Here is a 7,040-nt window from a genome sequence, read left to right as displayed (position 1 = left end):
AAAATTTAAAATATATAAAAAATGCCTTTTCAAAAATATCAGAAACGTAGTTTGTTGATATGTCTTACAGCGTATTACGTATCTACTGAACTTGCAACAAATAATATGATAGTATTTACAATACTTTGATATGTCATTGTTGGGCATAATTCTCATACAAAAATAAAAGGATGTAATCTACATATTGTAACTAATGTTATAAATATGTGAAAGTTTGTTTGTCATTTAGTCACCCAACTAATCATCATGTAGTATTTGGATGGAGTAGAATAAGTTATTATTTCATTGTTTTTATCGAGGAAGTCGCGAGTAAAAATTAGAAAAAAGAAATTTTATTACTTTGGTAATTAATAAAATACTGAAAACTTAAATTAGGCTGTTAGAAGAACTTAGTAATAAACAAATATCCAGTTAATAAGGGAGTTAGTCTACGTATCTATTAGGTAAATATAGATATATAGCAATGGGCATACTTTCTATTTGTGAGACCACCCACTCTCTGCTGAATTTCGCAGGAAATCATGTCCAATATCCAATCTAAGGGCGCAAGAGGAAAAAAATTGAGCCGCGACGCCAGCGCCGCTGCACTGTCGCGACTGTTCGCTGATTAATGAAAGCTCTGCTCATTCATGTGTAAACTACCTTAACTAAACTGAAATATACAAGCAATAATAAACTTTAATATCTACGTGTAAGATTCAATTTGGACTGAAGTAATTTTACACTTCGGATGTTCCGTAGCGGATACGTCAAGAATACCACTCGTTTCCCCTACGCTGTAACATTTGACGTTTTTGTGGGACACACGTACATATAATATGGCGAAATATGAACTTCAGCTACTTGGTACAGCAGTAAGTAATGCCATAAATCTAGATCAGAATAAAATTATTTTATTATATTGTAAAAATAAACTTCGTATCCAATTATTTGTGATTGCTGCCACAAATTGGATACTAAGTTAGGTAGGCTACTTAAACTATTGACTAAACCAATTTAGGCAGATAATGTGATTTTATTTAATTTACATTTAAATAATATTTATAAAATATACATATTACTGAGAGACTTCAAAATGAGGGTATTCTCAATTCAAATGTATTTTTTTAGTTACCTCAATTCTCAATTGTTTTCCCAAGGATTGGTCTTGTACTATTTTTGTCGTTTAAGATCTCTTTAATACCATACATATCCTCTCGAATATTATAGATGTTAAATTGAGTTTCTTTGTTAGCCCTTAGAGCCTCAACCGTTAACCAAGCAGTATGAAATTCAGTATACACGTAAGTACTACATGGGATGGAGAAGGATATAAGCTAATTTTAATACCTGTCAATCAACATATCCCGGTGATGCGAACAAAGTCGTGGACAATAACTAGTAGAAATATGTATTTAAAAAATTAAGTAATCTCATTTTGCCGTTATAGTTAAAACGCTGTTAATTTGAACATGAAGCTTTTGATTAGACATCGAATATTTCCTACCTCAACCCATACCGAGTGACGTCATCGCAGGGCGATAGGGGAAAAGGGAAGGTACAGAGGGGAGTGTAGTCGGCTGTCAAACCGCTGGAATACGATGACGGCTCGTCAGGAACTTGTGGAAGTCGCTTCAAAGGTTTCTCTGTAGAACTTTTTATTAACATATTCCGTCCTGCTAGTAATAAAAAAGACTAAGTTTATACTTTAAAGTAATCAACTAATGGTTTTTGATAAAATGTACTCTAATATGTCAGTTTTTTGAGCCTAAATATAAATAATTAAATTAAACAAAAATTAATTAAATAAACAACAACAACATTAATTTAATTGAACAGTCTAAGATTACGTGGATTTAATGCAAGTTGAATGTATATTAATCTGCCTATGTATTGATTATACATATGTAGAGATGTAAATAGGTACTTTTATTTGGTAAAATTAGAAAATGTTATGATTGAAAATTATGTTGTTATTATTATTTAGTCATATTTATTTGTTCAACTTTAATACATCTAAACTACCGAATAAAAGAATATACTATAAATTCCTATGATGTTATTTATCTTTCAAGAGTAGATAAAAATATATATAGGACTTACATTATATACACACAATTGAAATTAAAATGATTATATTAATCCGATAAATAAATAAATATTAAGTTCGATGGAATAAACATTACGAGTATTTCAGTATAATAGACTTATATGAAATCAACATCTATATACCTACCAGATAAAAATAAATCATAGTATACCTATGTATCCCATAAATTTAACGCGTCTTCTGCCCCCAGCATGGGAGGGGCGAGACTTGCAAAAAATGTCGGCATTCGTCCAAGCAAAGATAGGCGATGCAATCCGCCATTATAGATAATTGGCTCTACGTTCCCCTTGCAACAGGAATATGTGATTAACAATATGTGAGAACAAAAAAATTTGTTTTATAACTGCTGAAATAAGTATTTCAGTTCTTTTTTTATTTATAGAATAAGGATAGGACCAATATAAGAAATTAAAATGTGACACGCATCGAAAGAAATTATCTTAACTTCTCACTGCCGAGCAGAGGTACTCTCCAAAGGAGGTAAATACAGCCTACTAGGCATTCTACCTGACTCGATAGAAGGTTTTATTTCAAGTTTTTCTTTTCTTGTACCGGTGTATAGAGATTTGTTGTCTTGGTCGCCAATTTAAAAACTTATTACAAACCGCCTGAATCTGATCTGATAGGTGCCTGGGATATCTTCCTCTAGTAATGTGTCGAATTCTATAGGTAGAGTAGGTCAGGAATAAGAAGAAATAATTCCGTGATTCTGGCCTTTCAAGTCGTTGCAGTTTGTGACCCATCCGTAACTACTGTGTCTCTCCTTTCCCATTCTTCATAAATCCTACATTTTCTTTTTATTAACTTCCAATTAAAACTACAATTTACTCGCTTCCAACGTCCTCTTCCTTTATCCTCAATCCATTCCTCTATACTATAAATGGCGGACACTACCAACAAATTTATACCCATGGAGGGTTATGTAATGGATGATAATGGAATGATAGTAGCTCCACCTCTTTCCATCAGGTGGGCCGCCAGCTTGTTTGCCATTTTAAGTTGTATAAAAAATATATATTAAAATAAATATTTAAAAAAAATCGAACTTGGCCATTGTCCACAAGTGATTCTTTTATAAACGAACAATATATAATTTTTATTTATATAGGTATTATAGATAGGCAACAGTCAAAAATATACACTAAATAGAAATAGTTGTAAATTATCACTTAGGTATTTGAATAACTAGCGATTCAGCCCAGCAGAGTAGACAGAATTTTCGAAAATAATATATTTCCTATGCTGATAATGTAGTTTTCTTTAGGATAGAGAATTTTTAAAGTTGAATGTTTTTTGAATGTGTCTATAATATATAATACAGTAGAAGAGAAAATATGTATTGATTAAAATTAAAAAAAAAAGCTGGAGTTGAATCTCTAGGGAACTCTCTTTTGTTTTTTTTTTAATTGAAGACAAAAATGCTTATATTATAATTTTTATTTTCATCACAGAGTATCTTGCTCTACATATACAACATCATCATTTCGCCCGTTCACTGTCCACTGCTATATATAGGCTTCTCCCATAAGAGAGGGTTTGCCAGTAGTCGCCACGCTTGGCAGGTAAGTTGGCGACCGCAGTTAGGCTTTGGTAAGGTTTTAAGAGAGACACTGCTGCTCATCTCTTTAACATTAAGTTTCTTAGTCGTTTCTTACAACTCCTACGGGAAAGTAACCCCTTCCTTCCATTCTATGCCGGGATCTCACGGTAGGTTCTTACTACAGAATAATAGTTTGACAATTATTTCGTTAATACATAAATTAAGAATAGTACCTACCTGTTAAACGCTACAAACTCGATATAGTATTAAACCGTATTTTAATTCTAAATTTGTTGAAAAAAAATGTAACAGATTTGTAATATTACTAATACGTATCGAAATAAATATTCAAAAATTCATTAAAATATAATTTATTTCTTATAAACTATTTTAATAAAAAAAATAATATCTAGAAAAAAAAACCATTTACATACTGTATTTATCGCCGTGGAAATATTATTATTATGAAAGACCTAGTTTTCAATAAAATACATAAAGGCTAATAATAATTAAATATTAAAAATAATAAACCGAGACATACATAGGTCAAAAGGAAACATAAACATATTGATTTCAAATTGAATAACCGTATAGGTAATTCAATAATTTGGTAGGTATTGAATATCTCACATGACCTTTTCAAACCAATTTTATACAACACTGGTTTCTTTCCAGACAAATGGTTAGAGTAGCAATTCTTTGGCTCAATCAAATATTGCACAATTACTTGATTTAAGCTTGAATATATACTATGTATTTAACGGTATATTTACTTAAATAATACTCATCATCATCATCATCTCAGCCGTTATGTGTCCACTGTTGAACATAGGCCTCCCCCACAGATTGCCATAAGGAACGGTCTTAAACCTCCACCATCCACTGACTCCCTGCAATGCATTTGTGCTCGTCACTCCAGTCGTATTACACCTAAGTCCTTTTTAAAAGGCCGGCAGCACACCTCAATGCCGTCCTAGTCACCTCAGTTTGCCCCCTGTGTTGTAAAAAAAAAAAACGTTTGCCCGTACGAGGTCGCCACTCAAGAACCTTTCTTTCTATAGGTTATCGTTTCTTCGAGCTATGTGACCAGCCCATTGTCACTTCAGCTTGCTTATCCTTCGGGCCTTATACCTTAAATAATACTAAATAGGTATAAATTATCAACAATGATGTTTTTTATCTTCGCATAAATTACTTCTTTATTCTGTGACTGTATCTAAAAGCAAAACAAGAAACAAATAATAAGATCAAAGTCAGCTAAATAGGTTTTTCTCCAACTGGGGACTTTGAAAATCGAAATGACAAACACGCTTTAAATTGTTCAATATAATATAAATCACTATTAGTATTAACATAAGGTATGAAATAGCGTGGCAAGCTGTTTAGGAAATCCAAAGTTTGATTAAGGGCCTGTCGTATTGTTCATTAAACTTGGATTAAGTTTGCGCTGGATGGAACGAGCCGGCAGGCAGTTAGCGTCGAGAAAAAACACAACAGCCATCGGGGGTAAGTAACTTTACGAAAGAAAGTTTGTTGCGATAAGAATGTCTTCTGATCGACATTGATTTAAATAGCTATCTTCATTTACAGTAGCCGTTTTAGAAATAAAAATACTGGCTAGATTTTTGTGATTTAATAATATATAAATTTTATTTATGCTTTTCTCAAAATCTAGTTGGTATGAAATATTTAAATAAAAAATATTATAAGACAATACCCAATACCTAGTAACTATATCAATACTTGGTAGGTACACACTTATATAGGTATTGATTTCATCCTAATTCTACTTTTAATGAAACAATAATTATAATATAGATAATAGTTATAATTTCTACTTAAAAAAAAGGTATTTTATCTTTAGACCGAGAAGTATAAAGCTGTATACAAAGTAAATAGTGAAGCGATAATTAATAAATTTGCTAGGAAAATATAACCAAATTTTATTTCTATACCTAAATACTTATATAGGTATTGATTTCATCCTAATTCTACTTTTAATGAAACAATAATTATAATATAGATAATAGTTATAATTTCTACTTAAAAAAAAGGTATTTTATCTTTAGACCGAGAAGTATAAAGCTGTATACAAAGTAAAGAGTGAAGCGATAATTAATAAATTTGCTAGGAAAATATAACCAAATTTTATTTCTATACCTAAATACTTATATAGGTATTGATTTCATCCTAATTCTACTTTTAATGAAACAATAATTATAATATAGATAATAGTTATAATTTCTACTTAAAAAAAAGGTATTTTATCTTTAGACCGAGAAGTATAAAGCTGTATACAAAGTAAATAGTGAAGCGATAATTAATAAATTTGCTAGGAAAATATAACCAAATTTTATTTCTATACCTAAATACTTATATAGGTATTGATTTCATCCTATTGAAACAATAATTATAATATAGATAATAGTTATAATTTCTACTTAAAAAAAAGGTTTTATCTTTAGACCGAGAAGTATAAAGCTGTATACAAAGTAAATAGTGAAGCGATAATTAATAAATTTGCTAGGAAAATATAACCAAATTTTATTTCTATACCTAAATACTTATATAGGTATTGATTTCATCCTAATACTGCTTCAATAAAATAGTAATTACCTATACCTAATCTAAATAATAGTTATAATTTTTACTTTAAAAAAGGTATTTTATCTTTCGACTAATAAATATTATTCTGAATATGAAATAGTTTATGATGCAGTAATTAATAAACTTAATACATTTTAATCTGGTTTTAAATTTTTTTTTATACAACTTAGAATGGCAAACAAGCTGACTGCCCACCTGATGGAAAGTGGTAACCGTTGCCTATAGACATGAGCAGTACTATTTCGCCCATTATACCCCCCATGCATTGCCATTCCTGAGGACTCAGGTGATATTCCTCTGTACCCTGTAAATTCACGCCATATCCCACCCTTCAAACCGAAACACACACATGCAAACACAACTGCTTTACGGTTGAAACACGAATGAGACAGAGGTACCCAAGCAAACGACTTTTGTACAAAGTCTCCCTCTGGTAGACAGGTGGTAGTAGGGGTAACAAATTAATTTCCTGACCATACATACCTACATACCTATTTAGTATCCAGAAAATAAAATTTTTAGGTCACGATCACACAATTTATAATCAAAATTAACGCGTGGAAATTTTTAAATCACCTGCAAGTTCCAATTTACATGGACGTCTATTAATAATTGTTATTTAGTTTAATATGAAATGTGTTCTTTGAAATGATGAACTAGGTATATTTTGATTATTTTATTAAGCAATCGCTTCTTAGGTAAAACATTATCTCGCTACATTTATCTGTAAAGATAGGTGCATTTTTCAAATATATTTAAACTCTATAGACGCAGATTGAGCTTCCTATAGCTTATTAATAGCAT

Source organism: Galleria mellonella, unplaced genomic scaffold, assembly GCF_026898425.1.
Source record: "Galleria mellonella isolate WM207_F2 unplaced genomic scaffold, CSIRO_AGI_GalMel_v1 utg159, whole genome shotgun sequence".
In the NCBI taxonomy this organism is placed as follows: domain Eukaryota; kingdom Metazoa; phylum Arthropoda; class Insecta; order Lepidoptera; family Pyralidae; genus Galleria; species Galleria mellonella.
This window is presented reverse-complemented; position numbering follows the sequence as displayed.